Raw genomic sequence first — 15,821 nt, 5'->3', positions numbered from 1 at the left:
TGTTGCCAGCTGGTACACATTTAGGGAATAGAATCTCCATGGTTCCTCCTGTCTGGTGCAAACTGGTTCCAGATTGCACCTGGAACAGTACGGATTCATGTGCCACATCCTCTTTTTCCTTGCACTTTCTTTTGAAGTGTGTCATTGTTTCTACAAGGGACATCTGACACAATTAGCCACAAAGTGGTGGCTCTGAACGTTTTGAGTGGTTCTGGTGGCAAGATGTTCAGTAATTCTGCTTGTTTTCTTGCCACTTGTAAATGGGACAATCACTCAGAACAATTTGCAATTTAATATGTTTGGTCCCTTCATTTCTTCAATCAAGAAATTTTTGTTGATGAAAGGTGATACCCACAAACCGGTCCTAGGATGCTTGCTTCCAGTCAGGGAGGACCTGGCCTGGCAGTTTGGGCTGGACTGTTCCCATGGGGAAAAGGGTCAAGACTGATTTGCATATGGCTGGGTCCAAACTGGAATGGCATGGCAAGCAAAAAAAAACTGATGGATTCAACTCAGATCTGTGACTGAGGGTGAATGTTTAATTTGCTCTGTAATCCGTCCATCATGTAGTTTTTGCATTTGTTGCCCCAAGTGGGAAGGGTATGCCCAAACGAGGGTCCTGTGCTTGCTATGCCACCAGATTCAAGCTAGCCTGGCTAAAGAAGGGTGATACCCTGAAACCGGTCCCAGGATGCTTGTTTCTGGTCCAGGGAGGACCTAGCCTAGCAGTTCAGACTGGACTGTTCCCATGGGGAACAGGGTCAAGACTGATTTGCATATGGTGGGGTCCAAACTAGAATGGCATGGCAAGCAAAAAAAACTGATTGATTGAACCCAGATCTGTGACTGGGGGTAAATGTTTGATTTGCTCTGCATTCCGTCCATCTGTTGTTTTTGCACTTTTAGAAAGTGAGCATATCTCTGCACTTAAATCATTCTGTGCCTTACAGCCTGTCTCCAATCCACATCTGGGCTGGGCTGGTTGACAGCTCCCTTGTGCATTTCACCCTGACAACCACAAACACAAGATGCTCGATCCCACCTGCACACATCTGCATACGGAATGCGTCTTCCTGGGCTGGAAGGATGGAGGGCCTGACACTTACGTTTCAAAGGACAGTAGCCTGCCCTCACACAATGGACTGACAAACCTCCTACTGGGACCCTGGCAGGCAGGGTTGTACTGAAAGGGGACTTTGTGCATTTTAAAACCACTCTTCGAAGTCTCCTCCACTTCAAAGGCACTTTTGGGTATATAAACTGGGTCCCTGACCCTACCAACTTAGACACTTCCTAGGACAGACAAACTGAACCAAATCCTGCCAGCTGTCAAAAGAAGCTGCCTGGCTGCCCAAAGGACTCACCCAGACTGCTTTGCTGTGAAGGACTGCTGCCTTGCTGTTGTCCTGCTGCCTTGCTGGCCTCTGGCTCTGCTGAGAAGTGCTCTCCAAGGGCTTGGATTGAGCTTGCCTCCTGTTCCTGAAGCCTCAGGGCCAAAAAGACTTCCCCTCCGCAAGGAAACTCCTTGTGTGGCGAAAATCGATGTAAAGTCTGCCAGAATCGACGCACAGCCTGCCCTGCGGTGAAAGAATCACTGCATCGCCGAAGGGGAAAGACGCAGCCCGGCTCCCCGAGTGGAGATTGACGCAGCACCAGCGTTGCGACCGGAACTTCAACACACAGCCCACTGGATCGATGCATCGCTGAGCCGGAACAACCCTGCCCAACTTCCTGCGGGATGAATCAGCGCAGCACCTTCCATGTGACAGAAACTCCAACGCATTGCCCACCAGATCGACGCAGCACCTGTGACTTCGTCCTGCACCCCCAGGATTTCCACGCATCGTCCCTCGACGTCAAAAAACCCTGCATCGCAAAGAGGATTCAAGCCTGCATGCTGGTATTCGACGCAAAGTCCTTGCAGCGTGGAAAAGAATCGACGCATCGCGTATGTGCGCCCAGAAATCCAACACACACCTTTCGTTTTCCCCAACATCTCCTCCTCCGCGGTCTCCGTGCATGTAATTTTGACGCATACCAGGTACTTGGTGCACACAAGAGACATTTTATGCTTTTTAAGGACTTATGACTCTTCTTATCATTGCAAAAGTGATATTTCAACTTGTACTTATCAAATCTTGATTGTTTTTACCTTAATTCACTCTGATAAATATCTTATATTTTTCTAAACCTGTATGGTGTATTTTTGTAGTGTTCTCACTGTGTTATTGCATGATTTATTGCACATATATTTTACACATTGCTTTCTAAGTTACGCCTGACTGCTCAGTGCCAAGCTACCAGAGGGTGGGCACAGGATAATTTGGATTGTGTGTGACTTACCCTGAATAGGATTGTGGTCCCTACTTGAACAAAGGTGTATACTTCTGCCAACTAGAGACCCCATTGCTAACAGTCAGTAATTGTATCAAGATTTGAGAGGAAGCTATGGCGAAAAAATGCCACCTTTCCTAGAAAACTTCCCAGAAGAAGATAAGGAGAAGGTAAAAGATGGAGAACAAGAAACCTTTCCAGTATTGGATCTTTCATAGATTCACATGCTTGAATCATTCCCCATCGTCAAAGTGGGAGCCCCACTGTACCTTATTAAAGACAAATAAATCACTACCATAGGCTATAATGGCAATAAATAGGCAGTTTAATAGCCTATTTGTGTCCTTTTAAAAACAAACAAAAAAGGGACCAAACTTGAACTATAACCAACCAGGAGACCTCACCCTCTAAAAGTCACTCAGATTTTCTACCCCTTCATCATGTGAAGGGAGTAGATTTTCTACCCCTTCATCATGTGAATGGAGTCTCCCTGAGCTCTGCTCAGATTCATCAGCTATTACTACTTTTTGAATCATCCAAGATTATATTTCATGCTTCATTTCTTTGACCTTGGCACTAATATGTCAGAGTGGCAGGCCAAAGACTACAAAATATGTCTAACCTTTTCCTCAAAAACTCTCACATTCTGAGAGATAAGGCTATTATTGGGCCTCCTGAAACTTAAATCTATCACTTATAATGGGGACTGTGAGGGTTCTTTCACCTCACAGGAGAGGTCAGATGGAGAGGTTGCGCCAAGGCTCCCCAGAAGGCGCACAGTAAAGCCATAAAAAAGACTTACAATGAGTCTTCATGGGCACTTCTCATAGGTTGACAAAATTGGAAAAAACTTCCTCCAAGGCAGACCTTCAATTCCCTCATCAACCCTGACACTACATCAGGGAGATCCTTATAATCTGACAATAAGGCATCTAGGGCAAAATCGCAGTCAAAATCATCATTACCAACAATTACAATGAAAACGACGTCGACCACAACCATGTACACTATTAATGCCTCACCTATGACAGGCTCGTCTACGATGGCCTCGTATATGATGGCCTCGTCTCCGATGGGCTTTATCTACGAAGGGCCTCATCTACAAGGGGCCTCATCTACCGATGGCATCGTCTATGATGGCAGCATCTACGACGGTCGACCACAATGGCCTCCTCTATGGCGGTGTAGACGGGTCTCGGGGCCCTCGTCCACTGCAGCGTCCGAATGGCGTCTTTCCCGCACCTCGTCCGACCCCTTGACGCGTTTCCATGGTGACGCGTGGGGGCCGGCCGTATCAACAGAGTCGGATTTCCGGCTGGGGAGAGCAGGAAAAAAGAAGACGGACGACGCGAGAGAAGGGGAGCTCGGGAGGAAGGAGGAGGGGAACACGCCGAGAGAGGAGCCAACAACCCAGGAAGGGAATGCGCCTGGAGACAAGCCCGCGATCCAGGAAGGGGACGTGCCGGGAGAGGAACTCGCGAACCGGGAAAGGAAAGCGCCGAGAGAGGAACCCGCGAGCAGAGAAGAGAGAAAATCGAGAGAGGAAAACAAGTCCCGCCACGACCCAGGAGGGTCGTGGCTTGGCAAGGTACGGTCCCTGTTGAGGGGAAAATCGACGTTAAAGAATAACCAAAGTTATGATAACACGGGAGGGGTTGGGAGGAAAAGAGATACTGGGAAAGGGGCAGAGAAGGGGAACCGACTGGGTTGAGCACCAATCCACTGTGTGTGAACCCCATCACCCTGTCACACTCTATCGCAGCTCAGAAGGATTTAATCCTAAATCCTGTATCCCCTAACACACAGACCTCCACATCCATTCCTTCACCCCCCCCTTTACTAACCTAGAGTGAAAATCCCCACAACTTCACTTACCAGTTGTCCTGTTCATGTCTTCTTGCCTTTCCGGGACCTTCACGAGAGAGCGACAGAGAGTTGAAACCAGGATCCCAGCACCATCTAGAGAAGAAAGCAGAAAACAAAGAATTAATCCAAGAAGACCCGAGGGCAAAGAACTTCAAGAAAGGACAGTATTTCCCCATATGAAGAATTGAACTACTATACACAAATCAATAAAAATAAGTTTAAAATCCCTTTTCCCCTAAGACATCTCTAAGTTATTTGTTTTGTACCGCCAAGCCTTCTACAGTGGTGTCAGAAGTGGGATTTTATTGATCTAGGCGGTACAGAAGATCCGGAACTATGGGAGAGAAACCCACATTGGAGGATATGATAAAACAACTGGCCGAGGGCCAACGCCACTTGCAGTTGGTCTGGGAAGCACACCAAAGGGAGGCTACGGAAGATCGGGAAGCCCTCCAAACAGCTCTGAAAAGTCAAGCTACTATAATGGCGAACAACCAGCTGGTGCACGAGACTGCTCTTCAGAAACTGACAGACACCATTGCAGCTAACAAGGTACACCCGAACGTCCCCAGCTCGGTACTGCAAAAATATCAGGAAGGTGAGGACCCTGACTCATTCTTTACGAACTTTGAAAGGGTAGCATCTTCAGCACAATGGCCGGAAGACCGCTGGGGTCAATATATCGCCCCCCTTTTGACAGGTATCCTCCAAACTGCCTATCAGGCCGCGAATCCCAGGGGCACTACCCTGTATACTGACATTAAGAAAAGTATTCTGGAGAGAGTGGGCCATGACACCGAATACTACCGAATGAAGTTCCAGAAAGTTAAATGGGGACAGAATGAAGATCCCTTCACTTTCTACTTCCGGGTCAAGGACTTAGGTCTGAAGTGGGTGGGACCATTAGGGAATGACAGTGAAGACATCATTAAAGCCATTATCCTGGAACAATACTTAGACTCCCTTCCCGGACACACTTGAAACTGGATACGTCAACACCCTAAAATTGATACAGAACTGGCAGTCGACCTGGCCTGTGCCTACCATCGGTCTGTGGATGTTAAGACCCTAGCTCCCCGGAATCTCAACAAACCATCTTTAGGACCTCTCAAGTATGCACCCCGACGACCCCTCGAGGAACCTGGACCCTCCCGAAGTGGAGAACATAGCCCCATGCAACAACCACAGTGCTTCAGTTGTGGCGAGTGGGGCCATATCGCAAGAGGATGTCCACATAAACAGGAACGCGTTGAACCCATGGAAATAGGAGTCACTAGGGGTAGGGTATTGTGTGTGGGGAAAGGAAGTACCACCTTCAAACAAAACATAAAGATAAATGGAACCCCGGTAGAAGCCTTGATTGACTCAGGTTGCAGCCAGTCGGTGATACGGAGAGATGTGTTAAAAGACGCTAGTCAGACTCCGAGTCAGTGGGTTACAATATGCTGCATCCATGGAGACAGAGCCAACTATCCTCTAGGACTGGTCAGAATAGAATGGGGAACACATCAGGATTTCCTTCCCATAGGCATAATGGATCACTTAATAGAAGACTGTATTATTGGCACTGATTATTCCAAATTCATTGATCTCTTAGAACAAACAAGAAGAGCCGACTCCACTACTGATTGGTGGTTGGAGGCCCCATTTGTTAGCAGTCACATTGAAGCGTCTCCTGACCGGAAGAAATTAACTCGGAAGGAAAAAAGGGAAGAAAAGCAAAAGTATACCATAACCAGGAGGGAAAGTACCCCAGAAAAAAGGATAGCTAGTATCAACAGTGTCCCACTCTCTTTTAGACTAAGTCAACGTGAAGACCCCACCCTCATACATGCTTTGAAAAACGCCAAAAGCGAGTCCACCGGGGAGGTAGGTCCCTACTTCTTAGTCCAGAATATTCTGTTATATAGAGTCATAAGGACGGCAACCGGGGAAAAGAAACAGTTAGTGGTACCAGAGGCCTACCGGACTCAAGTCCTATTCCTAGCCCATAACCAACCGGGCGGTGGACATTGTGGCCGAGAGAAAACCGAAGAATATTTATTGAGACGATTTTATTGGCCTGGAGTATATGCACATATCCGAAAATATTGTACACAATGTCCCAGATGTCAATTAGTTGAAGCAGGTGCGATGAGGAAAGCCCCTTTGCAACCTCTACCCATCATAGACATTCCTTTTAGACGAGTAGGTACGGATCTAGTCGGACCTCTATTACCGTCATCTGAGGGTCATTCGTACATACTCGTCCTCGTAGACTATGCTACCAGATATCCCGAGGCGATCCCTCTTACCAGCACCACCACAAAATCAGTTGCACAAGCCATGATAACTTTCTTTTCTCGAGTAGGATTCCCGCAGGAAATCCTTACTGATCAAGGCACACCTTTTGTATCAGGTCTGATGAAACAGATATGCAAAACACTAGGGATATCTCTGATAAAAACCGCAGTTTACCATCCACAAACAGATGGTTTAGTGGAACGATATAACCGTACCATTAAAACACTGCTAAGAAAAATAGTAGACAACTCTGGAAAAGACTGGGACCAGAAATTACCCCTGGTTCTTTATGCTATCAGGACGCATGAGCAGGCCTCCACTGGCCATAGCCCATTCGAACTGGTCTTTGGTAGACAACCTCGTAACCTGCTTGATATGGCGGCAGAATTGTGGGAGGAAGAGGATAATGAGGAAAAACCCATTCTAGAATACATCCATAAGTTAAAAACACAACTACAAACAGTTTGGGAAGATGTACGACATCATTTAGAAAAAGCTCAGGAAACACACAAAAAAAAGCATTACGATCAGGGAACCAAACTACGGGTTCTCCAACCCAATGACCAAGTTCTAATACTACGGCCCACATCTGAACATAAATTACTGGCTAAGTGGCAAGGTCCCTATAGGGTAATAAAGGCAGTTTCTCCTGTCACCTATCTGATTGAGATCAATGACCATCCAAAACGGACCCAAATTTATCATATTAATCTTTTTTTAAAAATGGAAACAGTCTGAGACTAATACTAACGTCCCGGCTACTGGGTGTCTCATAACACCAACCTCTGGGTTAGGTCTTAACCTATACCCCACATCAAACCTGAAACTACCCATAAGTCCTTGTATCAATGACACCTTCTCCAATGAAAACAAAACCCAATTGACTACTTTGATACATCAATACTCCGATTTTTTTATCAGAGATTCCTGGCCGGACGACTCTGATTCAACACCATATTAGAACACCAGAGGGACGGACCATACGTCTCCGTCCCTATCGGATTCCTGAGGCCAGGAAACATATTATCGAAGAAGAGATAACGAAAATGTTATCATTGAAAGTAATCAAACCTTCCACTAGTCCTTGTTGCTCCCCGGTCGTTCTGGTTCCAAAACCGGACGGGACCATCCGGTTTTGTATTGATTTCCGGAGACTAAATGATATTTCTTTATTTGACACATATCCTATTCCCCGGGTAGATGACGTACTAGAAAAAATAGGAGACGCCAGGTATATGTCTACCATTGACCTAACGAAAGGCTATTGGCAGATCCCACTGGCCCCGGCAGACAAAGAGAAGACATCTTTTTCAACTTCATCCGGGTTATATCATTTCACTGTTCTTCCCTTTGGTCTTCACGGAGCACCTGCTACGTTTCAGCGTTTAATGGACCAGATCTTACGTCCATTCCAAGCCTTTACGGCCGCATACGTAGACGACATTGTCATCTTTAGCAATTCATGGTTGGAACATCTACATCACCTAGAAACAGTGTTTTCCACATTAGCGAAGGCTGGCCTTAAGGCCAATCCTAAGAAATGTGTACTAGGACAAACTCAGATTTCTTATCTTGGATATATTATTGGTATGGGGGTTTTACAGCCCCAAAAAGACAAGGTTGAAGCCATTAAACAGATACCTCTTCCCCGAACAAAAAAGGAACTCCACTCTTTTTTTGGGTTAGTAGGTTACTACCGTAGGTTTATTCCACAGTATTCCACCATTGCAGCCCCCCTCACTGACCTTCTAAAAAAACATTATCCCAACAAGCTTCCCCCTTTTTCAGCCTCTCAGAGTCAGGGGTTCCACTTACTAAAAGAATCCCTCACGACAGAATCGATATTACGATGTCCTGATTTTTCAAAACCCTTCCACCTCTACACGGATGCTTCCAACGTAGGTCTTGGGTCCGTATTAGCTCAGTCTGACGAAATGGGACATGACCATCCTATCGTATATATTAGTCGCAAGCTCCTTCCGAGAGAAGTTTATTATCCTACTATCGAGAAGGAATGCCTAGCCATAGAGTGGGCCATTGAGTGTTTACAGTATTACCTCCTCTGCAGACCTTTTGTCCTTTACACTGACCATGCCCCTTTGACGTGGTTGGCCTCACATAAGGACAGTAATTCACGAGTGTTACGCTGGTTTCTTGAGCTCCAGCCTTTTACCTTTCAGGTCCGACACATTGCCGGAGCCCGTCAATGCCCTGCTGATTTTCTCTCCCGCTGTCCCGACTCTACGGTCCTCTACCAGTCCCGTTCTTGGGATGGGGAGTGTAGACGGGTCTCGGGCCCTCGTCTACTGCATCGTCCGAATGGCGTCTTTCCCGCACCTCGTCCGACCCCTTGACGCATTTCCATGGTGACGCGTGGGGGCCGGCCGTATCAACAGAGCCGGATTTCCGGCTGGGGAGAGCAGGAAAAAAGAAGACGGACGACACAAGAGAAGGGGAGCTCGGGAGGAAGGAGGAGGGGAACACGCCGAGAGAGGAGCCAACAACCCAGGAAGGGAACGCGCCGGGAGAGGAGCCCGCGATCCAGGAACGGGACGTGCCGGGAGAGGAACTCGCGAACCGGGAAAGGAAACCGCCGAGAGAGGAACCCGCGAGCAGAGAAGAGAGAAAACCGAGAGAGGAAAACAAGCCCCGCCACGACCCAGGAGGGTCGTGGCTTGGCAAGGTACGGTCCCTGTTGAGGGGAAAATCGACGTTAAAGAATAGCCAAAGTTATGATAACACGGGAGGGGTTGGGAGGAAAAGAGATACTGGGAAAGGGGCAGAGAAGGGGAACCGACTGGGTTGAGCACCAATCCACTGTGTGTGAACCCCATCACCCTGTCACACACTATCGCAGCTCAGAAGGATTTAATCCTAAATCCTGTATCCCCTAACACACTGACCTCCACATCCATTCCTTCACCCACCCCCCTCCCTTTACTAACCTAGAGTGAAAATCCCCACACCTTCACTTACCAGTTGTCCTGTTCATGTCTTCTTGCCTTTCCGGGACCTCCACGAGAGAGCGACAGAGAGTTGTAACCAGGATCCCAGCACCATCTAGAGAAGAAAGCAGAAAACAAAGTATTAATCCAAGAAGACCCGAGGGCAAAGAACTTCAAGAAAGGACAGTATTTCCCCATATGAAGAATTGAACTACTATACACAAATCAATAAAAATAAGTTTAAAATCCCTTTTCCCATAAGACATCTCCGAGTTATATGTTTTGTACCGCCAAGCCTTCTACAGGCGGTCATCTAGGACAGCTCATCTATGACTGTCTATGATGGCCATCTAAAACAGTCGTCGACAATGGTCTTGTCGACGATGGTCATGAACAACGGTCATGAACAACGGCCTCATTTTCAATGGACTTGTCTATGACGGTCATCTACTCCAGCCTCATCAGTGATGGTCTTCTATGATGGTCTTCTACAACAGCCTCATCTACAGTGGCCATCTACGACAGCTACATCTTCGATGGATGTCTACGACGGTTGCCTATAATAGCCTCATCTATGATGCTCACCTACAACAGTCTCATCTGTGACGACAGCCTTGTCTACAGTAACCTAGTCTGATAACCTTGTCAAAGATACCCACCTCTTCGACTGCCTTGTCTACGACTGCATCCTGTACGAAGGCCTCATCTATGACGAAGGCCTTGTTGATGACAAACGTTGTCAACGTCAGCCTAGTTGTCTACGTCAACCTTGTCGACGACATTATCTATGACAATACAAACGACTACCAAAGCACGTAATCATCAGCAAGAACAAAACACACATAATCCAGAAACACTTAATTTCAAGAATTAAGGGGAATAATTTGAGCATGTCTACAACAGTAAACAATACATGGAGAGGCAAAATGTGGAGTAATTTCACCACTTCACTCCGCTTCCAACTTCAAAGCATATGTCAGGTCTGTGTAGTTCTAGTACAGGGCATGTTACACCCACAACTGATAGATTCCCCCACCAGATGATTTTTGGTGGTTTCCATACCCTTTGGGAATGAGCAGCCAAACACTTTCAAGTTCCAATAGCAAACAAGCAATCAGTTTGTTTTTCTTTATAATTTTAAATAAAAAAGCTCTGAGACCTATTCCAGTTGTTGATATGTCCAGGAGGAATTACAAACATGGCAAACCCTGTCACTCATAACCCCCCTAACCGGCAAGGAAACGTTCTCAACTATTCCTGGGGCTAAAGTGTGGGCTGCCAATCACTGACAATAGGGGGCAGGTATAACCACCAGATGTGGTCAGACATTGCCACATACATACAATTTCTGCCGGAAGACAGAACGGACAAAAAAAATGATTCTGCAGGGGGGCGGTGAAATGTCCCAATCAGACAGCACAGATTGCGCTATGGATATAGCTTCAATAGGATTCCCAAAACTGGCTGGGTCAGTGGTCCTTTGGCACCAAGGTAGGTTCGAGTCCACAACATTTAGACTATCAGGTGCAAATGTATCTAATATTTTTACCTTACCATGCCAACACTCTGTTTGGTAAGTACGTCGATGATGCCTTGCAATCAGTCAAGGCTGACTGACACCGTGTGATCTTTTGGCACATTACAATTTCGAAAGAAACACGTTTTACAGGGTTCATACTTCCGCGTTCCCATCCACGCATCAAAGTTCTCCCATTTGGTATCAAATCAGCTTTTTTCAGGAGGATGGTCATCAGGTATTCCCCCTACTTCAACAACTGATTGACAAAAGCACCAACTGCATTTCAAGCATCCATGGCCTCAGAGGCTTGCCTAAAACTGGTTCACAGGTTAGGTCTCCTTGTGAATTATCAAAGATCCTCAACTCCTCCATCCAAGAAGATACTGTTCCTTTGCCGCAACATTAGATACTGTCCAAGACAGACTTTCTATTCCAAGACAAGCAATAAAGGTTCTAGGATCTGGAACTAAAAAATTTTTTTAAAAAGAAATTTCAGTGCGTCTGTTCAATTAGCGTTTGGGCATTATGTCCTCTGCAATGAATATGATCCCTCTTGCATGCCTGAAAATGAGAGCCTTACAGCAACAGCTACAAAAACAATAGATTCAAACAAAAGAATCATTCAAGTGTCTGGTGAATTTCATACATGTATGATGGAAGCTCTAGCATGGTGGTCCTAGACCTCCCACCTGTCAGAGGACTTCACGTTCTTACCTCAAATACGTAATGACTACGGCTACCTTCCTGGAGAGCTGGGGTGGTCATCTACAGAACCTGCAAATTCAAGGAAAGTGATCTCTGCTCCAGAAGATCATACATATCAATCGCCTGGAGCTCAAAACCATCTACTCGATCTCCAAGCTTTCCTGCCATTGATAGCAGAGTCTTCGATATTAGTTTGCACGGACAATACCACCAGCATGCAGTACGTGAACAAACAAAGCGGCACAAGATAACTGGTGCTGTCCATGGCAGACCAGGAAATCTGGAGCTGGCTAACAACATACAGAGTAATTCTTCGGGCTGAACATGTTCCTGGGACTAGAAATCTCTTAGTGGACATGCTAAGCAGAACTAGAAACAGTGGGCGCTAAGTATGATCTTCTTGTTCTGGGGCAAAGGCTCTAGATCTCTTTGCAACAAATGAAAACCGCAAATGCCAGTTCTTTGCAAGTTGGCATCCACATCCAGGATTGTGGGGGAATGCCTTTCGACTGATGGTCCGGGATCTTTGCCTACCTTTCTTCCCCGATACCTTTAATACCAAAAGTTCTCAGCAAGAGGAAAGTGGAGTGATGTTGTCTCATCCTGATAGGCCCCAGGTAGTCCATACAGCATTGGTTCACTGAGCTTCTCCTGCTATTGGAATACAACCACATTCACCTACCAACATCCTGTAAACATTTGACGATGAACTAAGGCCAGGTTCTTTATCCAAACCCAACATCTCTCCTCTTATGTGCACAGCTCCTAAATTCCATTAATTCAAAGATCTCAATACTCCTAAGGACTGCAGGTGAATTCTGTCCAAGCCAAGGCGGAAGCCACAATAAAGATATGTAAACGATAATGGAACCATTTATGCCTATGGCACCAGAAATCAAACTTACATCTTCTACTATCATAAACTGGTAGATAACTACCCTATCTGAACTCGCTAGCTCAGTCGCGGTTGGAACATGTGTCTGTTAAGGTACGGCTTACAGCAATATCAAGATATAGATGCTCATCACATTTTCTCTCTTTCTGCTCTTCCAGAATCATCAAACAGTTAATAAAAGAATTATTCACAGTTTTCCTCAGCTAAGGGCTCCTTCCGCAGACTAACACCTGAACATAGTTCTATTTCAACTCTTGAAGAGTTTATTCAAACCCATTCACAGAGCACACCTCACATTTCTTACATGAAAGGTCACCTTATTACTAGCACTCATTCAGACCAGAAGGGCAGAGAAGATACAGGCTTTCTCAAGTTTCTTAAGTACCTTTTTGCTCCTCACAGGCAATTTAGTACTTCTCAGAACCAATCCAAAGAAGTATTCCCAAGGTTCCTTCTGATTTTGCCTCCATGATCCTATAACATTTTGGACTTTCTTACCAAATCCAACATCAGCAGCTGAGAGGTCTATTGTATACTAGGTATCAAATGATATCTAAAATTCTACTTACATCACACTAAACAACTCATGAGGACTGACCAACTGTTGGACTTAGATGGACACACCCGTAAGGATCAAGGGTGCTCCAGTCATTATGCCAACCACCACTCAATGAATTTCAGCTGCAATCCAGTTCTGCCACTCAAAGACTAGCAAGCCCCTCACAGAGAAAACCAGGGTGCACTCAACTAGGGCAGTTCCACCTGACCTACTTTGTTAGTGGAAGCACCTGTGGAGAACATATGTCGTGCTGTGACTTGGAAAAGTGTGCATATAATTCATGCAGCATTATTACCTGGAATCTGCACAGGGCAGTGATGCTGCAGTTGAACAGGTCTTCCTACACCACTTATGTCAATAAGGGAAGCCTCTTTTGGTTCCATGTGTTTGTTTATATAGTTATGCAAATTGTAATGTATTATGTGTGTGTGTATGTGTGTGTGTGTGTATATATATATATATATATATATATATATATATATAATTATTAAATTGCATATGAATGTTATGTATATATTTTCTACCCACCATCCACCATTTGCACTAATACTATAACATATACAAATACAGTAACTGCTTGCTATTGTGATTCAGGTATGTGAATCTATGAAATATCCAATACTGGAGAAGAAAATAAGTTACTTACCTATAACTGCAGTTCTCCAGTATTTGTATCTTTCATTGGTTCACATGTGACCCAACCTCCTCCCCGGAGAGGCTCCCCTTAAAGCTCAGGGTTATTTATTCCCACTTGTGCTTTAAAATCTGAGGGATTTAGCCTCTTTTGAGAGTATTCTAGAGGGTGCTGTTGCCTTCTTGGTTATAGTTCAAGTGTATTCCTTTTTTAAAAAAAGGACATAGATAGGCTATTAAACTGACTTTTTCAGGAATTCAGGAAATAAATTCAGGAAAGAAATGGCAACTTAATGGCAAAACCAGCTATCAAGAGTGTACCATTACAGGGGCTTCTACTCAAATTTCTTTTGCATTTAAAAATCCTGGATAGTGGCGTCCAATATTGGATTTAGGAGAATTGAACAGATTCATAAAGAATCATAGTTTATATATGAACACAGTGCACATATTCTACCATTTTTAAAAATAGGAGACTTTCGTCATTCAATAGACTTAGAAGAGGCATATCCTGATTCACTAAGCTCACAGAAAATGTCTGATTTATGGTAGCCAGACAACCCTACCAGTTCAAAAGCTTACCTTCCAAGCTAAGATCTACACCTCAAGCCTTCACTGAGTGCATGTCTCTGATAGCAGTGTACATAAGGAGGAAAATAGGCGAATCCGTACCAAGATGACTGGCAAGCGCTCTTTGGCTGTCACAATGTAAGATCAGTTTTACAGTGGAAGTGCTTTTGAAGTTTGGTTTAACTAACAGCAGGAAAAAATCAAATCTGCAACCAAGCAGGGATTCTGTGTTTTTAGATGCGGGGATAGTATCATTGAGGGAACGGTCTTTCAGTTGCAGGAAATAGGCAAAGCGTTAATGAAGGAAGTGTCTTTTCTGTTGGAAAGAGGATGTTTCAGAAAGGATGCTCAAAGCAATGATAGGAACTATATCTTCATGCATTCTGTTATACCTCATTGTATGCTTCGGATGAGGAACAGTTTAGGCGAGAAATGGCAACAGGTATGCAGAGGCTGGAACAATATAGTCAAAATAACACCACTCATGAGGAAGGCGTTTCAGTGGTGGGTGCAAGACGAGAATGTTTTCAAAAGCCAGTTACCGCAACCAGAAAAATTTCGAGTCTACGAAATACAGATGCTTCTCTGGTAGGATGAGGAGCACATCTACACAGGAGGCACGCAAATGGTTTGTGGTAGAAGAAAGAGCAGCACTTAAACATAAACATATTTGAGTTGCGACCAGTCAGACTAGCGCTGAAAGCTTTTCTGCCTGTTGGAATGGATTTTCATGTTATGATCAAGATGGACAATGCAGTAACAATCTACTATATTTAGAAACAAAGAGGAACGAGGTCAGTGCTATTTTCAAAGAAAGCACAGAAGATTTGTAGGTGGCCAATCCGCAACAACGTTTTGTTCATGGTGAAACACATTCTTGGAATGCACAATGAAGAGGCAGATCAGTTGAGCAGTCATTATATAGTTACACATAATTGGGAAATAGATGACAGGAAAGGGAGCTCGAAATTTCAAAGATGGTGAAAAACAGATTGGGCTAAGTTTGCGACAAATCAAAATTGCAAACGCAGGATGTTTGTGAGCAGATATTCAATTCAATTCAAAGGAACTTTATTGCGGCTACAGGAGCCATAAAAGCGCAAGCAGTAATAAATACAAATAAATACACAAAATGATAATTATAACAATAAATATAATGATAAAAGGGGTAAAACAAAAATAAAATGGAATAAAATGCACTCGTACAGTACGATGGGACAGTCTTAGTTGGAGTCTTTATACAGATAAGAATTTCCCTCTAACAAGCCAGCTAGATCCGAGGAATTTGGCGACGGTGATCACTAGCGTTGGCCTAGTGTCTGATCTGAGGATTCGCAGGGCTAGCTCAGAGCTGCGGACTCCCAGTAGTCTGCATGCCGGGGGCCAGCCATTTCCTGCGAGGGGCGGTGTACGCGGGGCAGGCAAAAAGGACGTGAGGGAGATTCTCGACGGGGGCTTTGCAGGCTGGGCAGGCTGTTGATTCATTGTGTGACCAGCTGCTGGTGAAAAATC

The 15,821-nt window shown here is 45.1% G+C and overlaps 1 protein-coding gene across 2 annotated transcripts in view; it reads left to right on the top strand.

The window, feature by feature from the left end:
- The window catches only part of IFT56 (intraflagellar transport 56), a 674,300-nt gene that overhangs the window by 167,619 nt on the left and 490,860 nt on the right, over positions 1–15,821 (top strand). The window lies entirely within an intron of this gene.

Source organism: Pleurodeles waltl, chromosome 4_2 (genome assembly GCF_031143425.1).
Source record: "Pleurodeles waltl isolate 20211129_DDA chromosome 4_2, aPleWal1.hap1.20221129, whole genome shotgun sequence".
NCBI classification, from domain to species: domain Eukaryota; kingdom Metazoa; phylum Chordata; class Amphibia; order Caudata; family Salamandridae; genus Pleurodeles; species Pleurodeles waltl.
Note: the sequence above shows the minus strand (reverse complement) of the source record. Positions and strands in the feature narration are given on the sequence as shown.